Source organism: Anolis sagrei, chromosome 8, assembly GCF_037176765.1.
Source record: "Anolis sagrei isolate rAnoSag1 chromosome 8, rAnoSag1.mat, whole genome shotgun sequence".
In the NCBI taxonomy this organism is placed as follows: domain Eukaryota; kingdom Metazoa; phylum Chordata; class Lepidosauria; order Squamata; family Dactyloidae; genus Anolis; species Anolis sagrei.
This window is the reverse complement of record NC_090028.1, coordinates 19,119,053-19,131,529: the sequence shown is the minus strand read 5'-3', so window position 1 is coordinate 19,131,529 and position 12,477 is coordinate 19,119,053.

Below are 12,477 nucleotides of genomic sequence, written 5' to 3'. Positions count from 1 at the left end.
CTTCTTTCCTTCCTTCCTGTCTTTCCTAGATTTTGACAGGGCGGGAAGGGGCGGGGTGGGGTTTGGAAGGGGCGTGAAGTAAAAGGAGGTAAGATTGGGGTGGGGGAGTGATGGAGTGTGGGGTTGCGTGTGTGTGTGCAGCGGCGGGGGGAGTGATGGAGCGTGGGGTTGCGTGTGTGTGTGCGGCGGCGGGGGGGGGAGTGATGGAGCGTGGGGTTGTGTGTGTGTGTGCGGTGGCGGGGGGGGAGTGGGGTTGCGTGTGTGCGTGCGGCGGCGGGGGGAGTGATGGAGCGTGGGGTTGCGTGTGTGTGCGGCGGCGGGGGGAGTGGGGTTGCGTGTGTGTGTGCGGCGGCGGGGGGAGTGATGGAGTGTGGGGTTGTGTGTGTGTGCGGCAGGGGTGTGTGTGTGTGCGGGAAGCGGCGCGGCGGGGCTTGGAGTGGGCATGGTTTCCGCAGAGGGAACGTTGGCCGGAAGGGCATGTGCGCGCGCCAGGGAACTTGCGGATGGGCGCCAATGCGCATGCTCAGTTGTTTTGCCGTTTTGTGAGTGTGTTGTTGTGTTGTTTTTCATTTTGAGTAGATACGTTTGTACCTTGTGGGTTGTGTTATGGGCATGGGAATTTTGGTTAAGTTTCGTTGGGGTTTTTTTGAGTTTTGTTTTTTTGCCGTTTTGAGTGTGCTGTTGTGTTGTTTTTCATTTTGAGTAGATATGTTTGTACCTTGTGGGTTGTGTTATGAGCATGGGAATTTTGGTTAAGTTTCGTTGTTGTTTTTTAGAGTTTTATCCTTTTGCCGTTTTGTGAGTGTGTTGTTGTGTTGTTTTTCATTTTGAGTAGATATGTTTGTACCTTGTGGGTTGTGTTATGGGCATGGGAATTTTGGTTAAGTTTCGTTGGGGGATTGTTGAGTTTTGTTGTTTTGCCGTTTTGTGAGTGTGTTGTTGTGTTGTTTTTCATTTTGAGTAGATATGTTTGTACCTTGTGGGTTGTGTTATGGGCATGGGAAATTTGGTTAAGTTTCGTTGGGGGATTTTTGAGTTTTGTTGTTTTGCCGTTTTGTGAGTGTGTTGTTGTGTTGTTTTTCATTTTGGGTAGATATGTTTGTACCTTGTGGGTTGTGTTATGGGCATGGGAATTTTGGTTAAGTTTCGTTGGGGGATTTTTGAGTTTTGTTGTTTTGTCGTTTTGTGAGTATGTTGTTGTGTTGTTTTTCATTTTGAGTAGATATGTTTGTACCTTGTGGGTTGTGTTATGGGCATGGGAATTTTGGTTAAGTTTCGTTGGGGGTTTTTGAGTTTTGTTTCCTCGTTGGATGCCCCTAACAAATTTATATATATATAGATTGTGTACAGAATGCACATTGTAGGAGGAATGTGCAAACAAAATGTACAGATATGCATTAGAAGCTATTTTGTTCTTTTTTTTAAAAAAATGATAAATTTTATGGTGAACTAAGCATTCCACTGTAAATAAGTTCAAAGTTCAAGACAAAGCATATAAAAGAGGGAGGAAATGACAAATGCAAAATCTAAATATACAGATTAATCCATTGTATGTACTTTGTGGAATTCTACCTTAATTTCTTTGGCAAATCTTTAGTTAACAGTAAGGTTGGGTAACCACGGAAAAAATTGTTTCTAAACTCGATTCGTTTCCAGGGAGCGCTAGCGTTTCCAAATTCTAAATACTTCCAGAATTTTGAGATTTCAAAGTTTCGTTATTTACGAAATTTCATTAATTTCGAATCAATTCGTTAATGGCGGACGCGATCGCGCAATATGCTAAAAAAACCTCCAAGTGGGACAGGGGGAACTTCTGAAGCTTCCCTCTCCCTCTGTTGTTGACTGTTGGTGTGATAAAACAAACAACAACTATAAAACTTGCACCAGACATGCGAAAATAATTATGAAATAATTACGAAATAAATTGAAAAAATTGTTTCGAATCTAATTTACTCCTCACACTATTCCTGCATGGCTCAAGCTAATTTAATAACGAATTACGAAATTAACGAATGAAACCGCCCAGCCCTAGTTAGCAGTTTAGCTCTGTTTAGTGAGGAGTGACTGGTTTTATTAAAATCTGGATCAGCATAGTTACCCATATGCACATCTGCATGCACAGTTGGGAGAAGAGAATAAAGCTTGGAATGTTCCTTTTCAAAACATTTAATTATAGTTATTGTCCAACCTCCATTTCCCCACATTAGCTCCAGTTCTTAAAAGCAACTCTTCATTTTGCATCTCTCAAAAACTAACTATCTTCACTATTGGTTTTGAAATCAATCTGCACAAACCTATGGCCCACAATTAATATTATACTCCATTAGTTCCTGTTCATCTCATCTTTGTTTCAACATCCACAATGTATCGTGAGTCAGCAACACAAGGCAATGCATAAGACAATGCCTGAATCATTTAATATCTTTCCTGTCATTTAGTGAAACTGCATCCTGATAACTGTAAAGGTGGCAAAATTGTTTCAGCTACATTTCATGAGGAATGAAGTTATTTATTTATTTATTTGCTTCTATACCGCTGTTCTCAGCCCAGAGGCAACTTACGGCGGTTCTCAGGACACAGGACACAGCAAAATTCAACACCAATATGAAACAGTTAATAACCTAATCTAATACACAATTAATACACAATTACTATTATAATCATTCACTAAGGTCTCATCACTAAAAACATGATCCAGATTCGTCATCCATTGTTCCATTCATATGTCATTACCAGTCATTGCACAATTATTCGAACGCCTGCTGAAATAACCAGGTCTTTACTTTCTTGCGGAATACCATTAGAGATGGTGCTAACCTAATATCTGTGGGAAGGGCATTCCACAGCCGGGGAGCCACCACCGAGAAGGCCCTATCTCTCGTCCCCGCCAGCCGAGCTTGAGAAGCAGGCGGGATCGAGAGCAGGGCCTCCCCGGAAGATCTCAAAGTCCTGGTGGGTTCATAGGCCGAGATGTGGTCAGATAGGTAGCTTGGGCCGGAACCGTTTAGGGCTTTAAAGGTCAACACCAGCACTTTGAATTGAGCCCGGTAGCAAATCGGCAGCCAGTGGAGTTGGCACAACAGGGGGGTTGTATGCTCCCTGCGTCCTGCTCCTGTTAGAATCATGGCTGCCGAACGCTGGACTAGTTGAAGCTTCTGAGCTGTCTTCAAAGGCAACCCCACGTAGAGAGTTATCCTTTGTTTCGTTACAATTATAATGCAATGCTGTTATTGCCTCACTAACTATAGTGAGATTTTGGCAAGTAACGTCCCGGTATGCAACAGTTACTTCCAGGCTCTGAGATAAAATGACCTTTCATGTGTTTAGAATACAGTTAGCCTTCCACAATCACAGATCTGTCTTTTATGGATTTGATTAAAATGCTCTCTTTAGGAATATCTGGTTCTTCCAGTATGATTCTGTGGTCAATGTCTAATGGAAGTTTGTAATATAGTAATGCTGGAAAGTCTAGAGCAGTGGTTCTCAACCTGTGGGTCGAGACCCCTGGGGGGGGGGGGTCGTGAGGGCATGTTAGAGGGGTCGCCAAAGACCATCAAAGAACACAATATTTTCTGTTGGTCATGGGGGTTCTGTGAGGGAAGTTTGGGCCAATTCTATCATTAGTGGGGTTCAGAATGTTCTTTGATTGTAGGTGAACTATAAATCCCAGCAAGTACAACTTGAAAGTGTCAAGGTCTATTTCCCCCAAACACCACCAGTGTTCACATTTGGGCATATTGAGTATTCTTGCCAAGTTTGGTCCAGATCCATTATTGTTTGAGTCCACACTGCTCTCTGGATCTAGGTGAACTACAACTCCCAAACTCAAGGTCAGTGCCCACCAAATCCTTCCAGTATTTTCTGTTGGTCATGGGAGTTCCATGTGCCAAGTTTGGTTCAATTCCATCGTTGGTGGAGTTTGGAATGCTCTTTGATTGTAGGTGAACTATAAATCCCAGCAACTACAACTCCCAATTGACAAAATCAACCCAACCCCACTAGTATTCAAATTTGGGCATATCGGGTATTTGTGCCAAAGTTGGTCCAGTGAATGGAAATACATCCCGCATATCAGATATTTGCATTACAATTCATAACCGTGGCAAAATTACAGTTATGAAGCAACAACGAAAATAATGTTGTGGTTGGGGGTCATCACAACATGAGGATCTGTATTAAGGAGTCACGGCATTAAGAAGGTTGAGAAACACTGGTCTAGAGATTACTGGAGAAGTGTTCTCTTAGGTTAAAAAAGGATTTTTTAAACATTCTGGTTCATTGTAACTTTTGCAGGGGTCCTGTGCCCCTAACCTTAGTGAATATGTAATACTGACTGTATATGTGGAAATATATCCAAAGCAGTGCATATGTTCAGGTAAAGGTTGGTTCTTTTCTATATTTCTCTTTGCTAATAATTCCATGGGACAAAGGGAATGAGCCTTCATGAGGTGCAACTAAAAAGAGACAAAAAGGATGGATGCATTGTTGTTGTTCATTGATTCAGTCGTTTTGGACTCTTCGTGACCTCATGGACCAGCCCATGCCAGAGCTCCCTGTTGGCCATCACCTCCCCCAGCTCCTTCAAGGTCAATCCAGTCACTTCAAGGATGTCATCCATCCATCTTGCCCTTGGTTGGCCCCTCTTCCTCTTTCTTTCCATTTTCCCCAGCATCATTGTCTTCTCCAAACTTTCCTGTCTTCTCATTATGTGGCCAAAGTACTTCATCCTTGCCTCTACTATCCTTCCCTCCAATGAGCAGTCGGGCTTTATTTCCTGAAGAATGGACTGGTTGGATCTTCCCGCAATCCAAGGCACTCTCAGAACTTTCCTCCAGCACCTGGATACATTGTTGTTGTTCATTCGTTCAGTTGTCTCCGACTCTTCGTGACCTCATGGACCAGCCCACTCCAGAGCTCCCTGTCGGCCGTCACCACCCCCAGCTCCTTCAAGGTCAGTCCAGTCACTTCAAGGATGCCATCCATCCATCTTGCCCTTGGTCGGCCTCTCTTCCTTTTGCCTTCCACTTTCCCCAGCATAATTGTCTTCTCTAGGCTTTGCTGTCTCCTCATGATGTGGCCAAAGTACTTCAACTTTGTCTCTAGTATCCTTCCCTCCAGTGATCAGCCGGGCTTTATTTCCTGGAGGATGGACTGGTTGGATCTTCTCGCAGTCCAAGGCACTCTCAGAACTTTCCTCCAACACCACAGCTCGAAAGCATCGATCTGTGGTGTTGGAGGAAAGTTCTGAGAGTGCCTTGGACTGCGAGAAGATCCAACCAGTATCCAACCTGGATACATTAGGGACAGATATATTCATCTCCTCATAAACTGTTCCCAAGCTACACTGCACATTTTACATCATGCAAAATGAAGTCTTGCACATATGCAAGTCTCATTGATTCTAGCCAACACAACAACTGGTGATGGGTGGTTACATTTGCACAGAGCGTCCTAATTTGTGGCTCCTTTTCTAGTCCTTTTGCAACATGTTCAATTCAATTTCCTCAATCTGTTCCTCATCCTGTTCCCCCATCCATGCTTAACAAACATCATTCCATAGCTCCTAAGCAACCTCAACTTTCATGATGCTCTCTTTCCTACATTTTTTTCTGTCCTCTCCCCATGACCCTGAAAATTCTCTGAACTTGCTGATTCCTCTGTCTTGTGTATGGGTAGTGGGTAGTCCTGTGCACTGTATTTGTTTCTTTTGTTTCTTTCATTGTTTTTTCCCTTTTGTTTCATTCGAGAAACACAAAATGGTAACCTCCCCACTGTACAAAAATAAGCCCAAAACGAAAGCATGAACGGTTACCATCTATTTGTCTTATTTTCGGGCAACATGGCACTTATCACATGGGCCATTGAGCGTTAACACATGCTAGTATACCTCTGAGCCAGGGGCAGCTCAACCCATTACGCAAAGTATAGTTGATTTGCGGTTACATGGATTAGGGATCAGCTGGTTTTCCCTGGAGTAGGCGGTAAGGGCACCTAGAGCTTCGAAGAGCTTCTGTTCTACCATCTCAAAGCTCCCTGCTTGAGCAATTGTCTAGTGATTATGTGGAAAAGTGAATAGTGGTAGTTAAAGAGTGCATTCTAAGGATTATTTCTGTGTTTGATTTTCCAAACCCAAATAATGAAGGTGGAACTTCCTGATTGTGAGAGCCGTTCAAGAGTTGAACTCTCTACCCCAGAGTGTGATGGAGGCAGGGGCAGCTCAACCATTACGCAAAGTAAGCATTTGCGGTATAGTTGATTTTGCCCAGGAGCGCTCTTGGGGGAAAATACACCTTGACATATGTGAGTTGGAGTTATTGGGATGTATAGTTCACCTACAATCAGAGAGCATTCTGAACGCCACCAATGATGGAATTGAACCAAATATGGCACACAGAACCCCCACGATGAACAGAAAATATATGTCAGTGATTGGTTGGGGGGGGGGGGCGCCAAAATACTTTTTGCTTACCATTGAAAATTACCTAGGGCCGCCTCTGCTCTGAGCCCTGGTTGTTGGGCCAATAGGAGGACAAGAATGCTATCTACCTGGCCTGCCTTGCCTCACCCACCGCTGCCACTCTGGAGACAGAGAGAAAAGCATTAGGCCTGGGTAACAACGGAAAAATTTGTTTCTAAAATCGATTTGTATTTGGGGGGTTTTTTTGTTTCGATATTTAAAATAATTACAAAATTTTCCTTTTAAAAAGTTCGATATTTACGAAATTTCATAAATGGTAAAAAATTAACGAATCGATTTCCGAAACAATAACGAATCGATTCGTTAATGGCGGACGCGACCGCGAAATACGCTAAAAAACCTCCAAAACCTTCTGAAGCTTCCCTCTCCCTCTGTTGTTGACTGTTGGTGTGATATTATAATTTTTTTTCACTAATTAAACCATAAAACTGGCCCAGACATGCGGAAATAATAACGAAACGACCTCAAAACAATAACGAAACGAATACAATATCGAAATACGAAGCATTTACAAAACGTTTTTGAAAATTCGTTTTTTTTAATAATTGTTCCAGAATGGTTTGTTATCGTTTTGTAATTGAAAAAATTAACGAATTATTGACGAATTACGAATTAACGAAACGAAACCGCCCAGCCCTAAAAAGCATCACAGAAATACTGGCATCTTAAACTCTGTCTTTAAACTCAGTTCTCTTCTGTAGATGGAAGAGAAAACATCTCAGAATTAGTGCTATCTTAAGCCCTGTCTTTAAACTCAGTTCTCTTCTGCAGACAGAGGGGGGAAATCACAGAAATAGTGGCATCTTAAGTAACTCTGTTGCTTTTAATCCAGATCGTAATGAAGGATATAAGGACAAACCATGACAATGCCAAAAATGATGGGAAGAACTGAAACAAATAGTGATTCCATACAAATGCACAAAACTACTAATATGATTATGGTTGCATATGAACCCATGTGGTTCTCAACCTGTGGGTCCCCAGGTGTTTTGACCTACAACTCCCAGAAATCCCAGGCAGTTTACCAGCTGTTAGAATTTCTGGCACTTGAAGGCCAAAATATCTGGGGACCCACAGGTTGAGAACCACTGGTATAGAGTAAAGTTGGTTCTGTTGTCATCTCTATTTTCAATCTGTTGTTAGACACCCTGCTTCCTACGGTACTCTTACTGTGCAGGACAGTAAAAAAAGCCTTTGAAGCAATTTCTGTTTATAACTCATCAGCAAGGGTACACTGGGGTAACATGAAGCAAGGTTAGTTTGCCTGTGAGATAACTAGAATTGCTTTGGCAGATTAAGATGTTTTTTCATCCTCTCGAAGCATAGCAAATAGGCTCAGAGTATGTACCAAACTAGAATTAATGACATATTACTCAAGATGCTGCCAGTTTTCTTGAAACTATTTATTCTCAATGGAAAACACTTGGGAGTTTATCACACAAGGCAGGCAAATTGCAATTACAGCAGGACAACAGTGCCTTTGCCTTGGACTGATCATATGCCATTGCTCCTTTCCCACCCTTCTTCCAGTGGGAAACAGCCTCGATTGTGTTTAGTTTCCAAACACAAGTAATTGTTAATGACCTTTTGCAAAAGAAATTCTTGGGAGAGTGGCATGAAAGAAGGAACATTATAAGTACAAGGCATTGGCGCTATAGCCCCGCTATTGCTGCAATTTGTTTGTCTCGTAATAAACTCCTTGGTGAGCAGAAGAAGATGAAGAAGTGGGATTAGAACTCTTATTTTCTGTCACTTAAAAACAATTTACAATAACTTTGACAGCTGGGTAGATGCAGGGAATGTCATGGATGTAGCATACCTGGATTTCAGTAAGGCTTTCGACAAGGTCCCCCATGACCTTCCGGCAAACAATGTGGGCTAGACAAAACTACGGTGAGGTGGATCTGTAATTGGTTAAGTGGACGAACCCAGAGGGTGCTCACCAATGCTTCCTCTTCATCCTGGAAAGAAGTGACGAGCGGAGTGCCATCAGCAGGGATCTGTCCTGGGCCCGGTCCTGTTCAACATCTTTATTAATGACTTAGATGAAGGGCTAGAAGGTATGATCACCAAGTTAGCAGACAACACCAAATTGGGAGGGAGAGCCAATACTCCAGAGGACAGGAGCAGAATTCAAAATGATCTTGACAGATTAGAGAGATGGGCCAAAACTAACAAAATGAAGTTCAACAGTGACAAATGCAAGATACTCCACTTAGGCAGAAAAAATGAAATGCAAAGAGACAGAATGGGGAACGCCTGGCTCGAGAGCAGTATGTGTGAAAAAGATCTTGGAGTCCTTGTGGACAACAAATTAAATATGAGCCAACAATGTGATATGGTAGGAGAGAAAAGCCAATGAGATCTTGGCCTGCATCAATAGGAGTATAGTGTCTAGTTCCAGGGAAGTTATGCTACCCCTCTATTCCGCCTTGGTTAGACCACACATGGAATATTGTGTCCAATTCTGGGCACTACAATTGAAGAGAAATATTGACTAGCTGGAAAGTGTCCAGAGGAGGGCGACTAAAATGATCAAGGGTCTGGAGAAAAAGCCCTATAAGGAGCAGCTTAAAGAGATGGGCATGTATATTTTCTGATTATATATGAGATTGTGTCAAATAATTAGTTAAAAAAAGGAAAAAAGAAAGAAAGAAAGAAATAGGAGACAAATGTTATATAGTATGTTAATTTATAAGGTTCATCTCAAAAAGAATTAATATGTAAAAGAAAACAATCCTCGTGGTGGTGGGAACTATAAATGTTGTGTATGTATTACAATAAATATATATAATTTTAAAAAAGCAAAAAAAGAGAGAGAGAGAGAGATGGCCATGTTTAGCCTGCAGAAGAGAAGGCTGAGAGGAGACATGATAGCCATGTATAAATATGTGAGAGGAAGTCATAGGGAGGGGGGGAGCAAGCTTGTTTTTTGCTGCCCTGGAGACTAGGACGCGGAACAATGGCTTCAAACTACAAGAGAGGAGATTCCATCTGAACATTAGGAAGAACTTCCTGACTGTGAGAGCCATTCAGCAGTGGAACTCTCTGCCCCGGAGTATGGTGGAGGTTCCTTCTTTGGAAGCTTTTAAACAGAGGCTGGATGGCCATCTGTCAGGAGTGCTTTGAATGCAATATTCCTGCTTCTTGGCAGGGGGTTGGACTGGATGGGCCATGAGGTCTCTTCCAACTCATTGATTCTATCATTCTATGATTCTATGATCAGACTGTAGCTTTGAGGAATCTCCAAAGGAAGGCTGTTTCAAAATTTGAGGCCACCTCTCCTTGTAACCCCCTTTCCCTGGCATGGCACACATCTGGTAATCAAGTAATGCTGTCAAGATATTGTTGATGGTTTTCATGGCCAGAATCACTGGGTTGTTGTAGGTTTTTCGGGCTATATGGCCATGTTCTAGAAGCATTCCCTCCTGATGTTTCACCGGCATCATTGGCAGGCATCCTCAGAGGTTGTGAGGTCTGTTGGACAGACCTCACAACCTCTGAGGATGCCTGTCATCTTCTTCCCGGGATTCGAACTGCCACACAACTTTCCCTCCTTGGAGCCTTGCCCATCACAAAAACCCAAAAAGAAGAAGGAAGTTTTATAGAGAAAGCAATTGATATAACCTCTGTTCATCAAAATATTTCTCTGAGAGCTCTACTAGAAGAAGGAGCTCAATTTGCCAGTTGGGAAAATGGACTGTTTTCCTGGATAACGCAGTACATCTTGAGAATCTATTTGCCATGGAAGAATTGGAATATACCTTTTTGTTTCCTCTTTCCCTGTGTATTTCCCCTGCTGTCTCTTTTATACTTCCCACTCCAACTGCACTCAGAGACCGAATTCCTCAAATCAGAGCATGCCATAGAGAGTGGAGATGCTCACACAGATGTTTTAGATTTGCATAATGCTTTCCATACCCTGGCTTTTGGAATGTTTATTTTCTTTCCTTTTGTCTCAGAAGAAATGGGGCCTAGTCCCCCTCACCCCCTCCCATGCATATGAGCTGACTTCTGCTGAGGTCATTGGGAAAATTCATTGGAGTTTAAGTAGCAATGGCAAGAGACAGAAAGCATCTGATGCTGTCTGCTTTCAATAAGGCACAAAGATTCGGGATGTTTTTTCTGTACAGCAACTTTAAAAATGGGGTGAGGAACCACTGCAAGGAGAATTGCAGCTCGTCTTGAGTTCGGACCAACTCCCTTTAAAGCAGAGTTCTTCCTGAAGATAAATGCATTCAGGAAAACTGCTTTTCAGGCACATTCCTTCCTCTCGCAGTGAACTCCCTTAAGCACTTCCCTCTCATCTAAAGCACTGCCATCTGGACCTCCCGTATCTGTTTACATTTATATCCTGGAATATGTTCGGTTCCCTCCCCGCTATCCCCCGAACTCTACCCAGAGAGCTCTAGGAGGCTTTGTGCAGGAGATCTCAGTCCCAAGGGCATTGCTACCTCCCCAATACAAATCTCTGCCTTCTGGACCATTTCTGGCGAGGAAAGCTTCGAGGGCACAAAGCAAAAGGACCAAACTGAAAGGAGGAAGAAGCCCCAGCAGAGAGGCTGTTCTGGCACAGCTGTAGCAGGAGCTCCAATTCTGTTTGCTTTGCATTGAATGTTTGTTTGTAGTCCTAAGTTTCAGGGACTCTGCAGATAGGTGGCTTCTTTTGGCTGCAGTTATAGGGCAAGCCACCTGCCATCATCAGGCCTGTAGCGAGGGGGTGGTTTTAGGGGTTCAACCCCCCCCCCCGAAATGTTTCAGATTTTTTTAAAAAAACTGGTTTACTCATGAATTTTAACTGATTAACCAAATCCCCATGCTGCTAAGTCTATGAGATGCAAAAAATTAAGAGTCCCTCCAGAACTGCAAGCACTATCTCAAGCAAATATTGACAATTTATTTACACTGTCATTACTTGCAGCAATAGCCGATGTAGTGAAGCAACCAAGTTGGGGGGGGGGTGTTGAATGCTCTCATTAAGGAGGCCAGACTTGGTGGAGGTGGTTTACAGGGGCAGAGCTGCAGGCTATTGAAGGCTGCTCTGCCCCCTGCTATGCTCTTTGCTTCAGTGTGAGCTAGGAGGCAGGTTTCAACCCCCCTCCCGCCGAAATTTTCAACCCTCCCCGAAATGTTAACCCCCCCCCCCCGAAATTGTCAACCCTCCCTGAAATTTTTTTCTGGCTACAGCCCTGGCCATCATTGTTAAGTTTTGGTCCCACCCCCTGTTCAGAGTAATTGGGAAAGGAAGTGAGCCATTTTGTTAGTTAGTCTCAGCCAGGTTAGCTTTTGTATAGGATGTGTGTAACTTCCCCTGTACAAAGGCTTCCACCTTTAAGAATTTCCAGGGTTACAAAATTCCAGCAGAAGGGAAAGACTTCCCGGGGGAGAACAGTCTTAAGAGCATCTAAAGATTCCCAAAGGTTCCAGGGAAACAGCCTTACAGCCCTGAGGAATTTCGGAGGGAATAACAGCTTTAAACATCAAAATCGCCAGCTAAGTGATTACAGGCCTACTGGTATGTCCACTCAGTTTTGAGACGCAGTTCAGCCCGGTAGTGGATCCATATCAGTCAGGTCTAGGTTCACAGTTAGCCTGGGAGGAGCTAGAAAGGGATTTTCCTTGAAAGTAAAGCAAAGAAACAGTTAGAAGCCACCAGTTGCTTGAAGCCTGGAAGCATTTGTTTAACCTTTGAAGACAAAAGAAGTTTCTGTTTAATTGTTCATCAATAAAAGACTTTGTTGTATTTAAGCTCAAGCCTTCTAAAGACTGTTTAATGGGGGGAAATTCTCTAAGGGCTTCTCTTCAGGCCCCCTGGCTTCCCGTTGGGCTAAAATTGCATGTTCTGTTTTAAAAGCACTTCATTTCAAGCCCAGCGGCGACAGAACAGAGGCCCTTCCTCTTTCTCCTGATTCCTGAATGGAAAAAGACCCAATTTGAAATGGCTATATTTCTGCAACCACAAATCCACCCATGAATGAAACTCTTACCCCTTAAAGAGG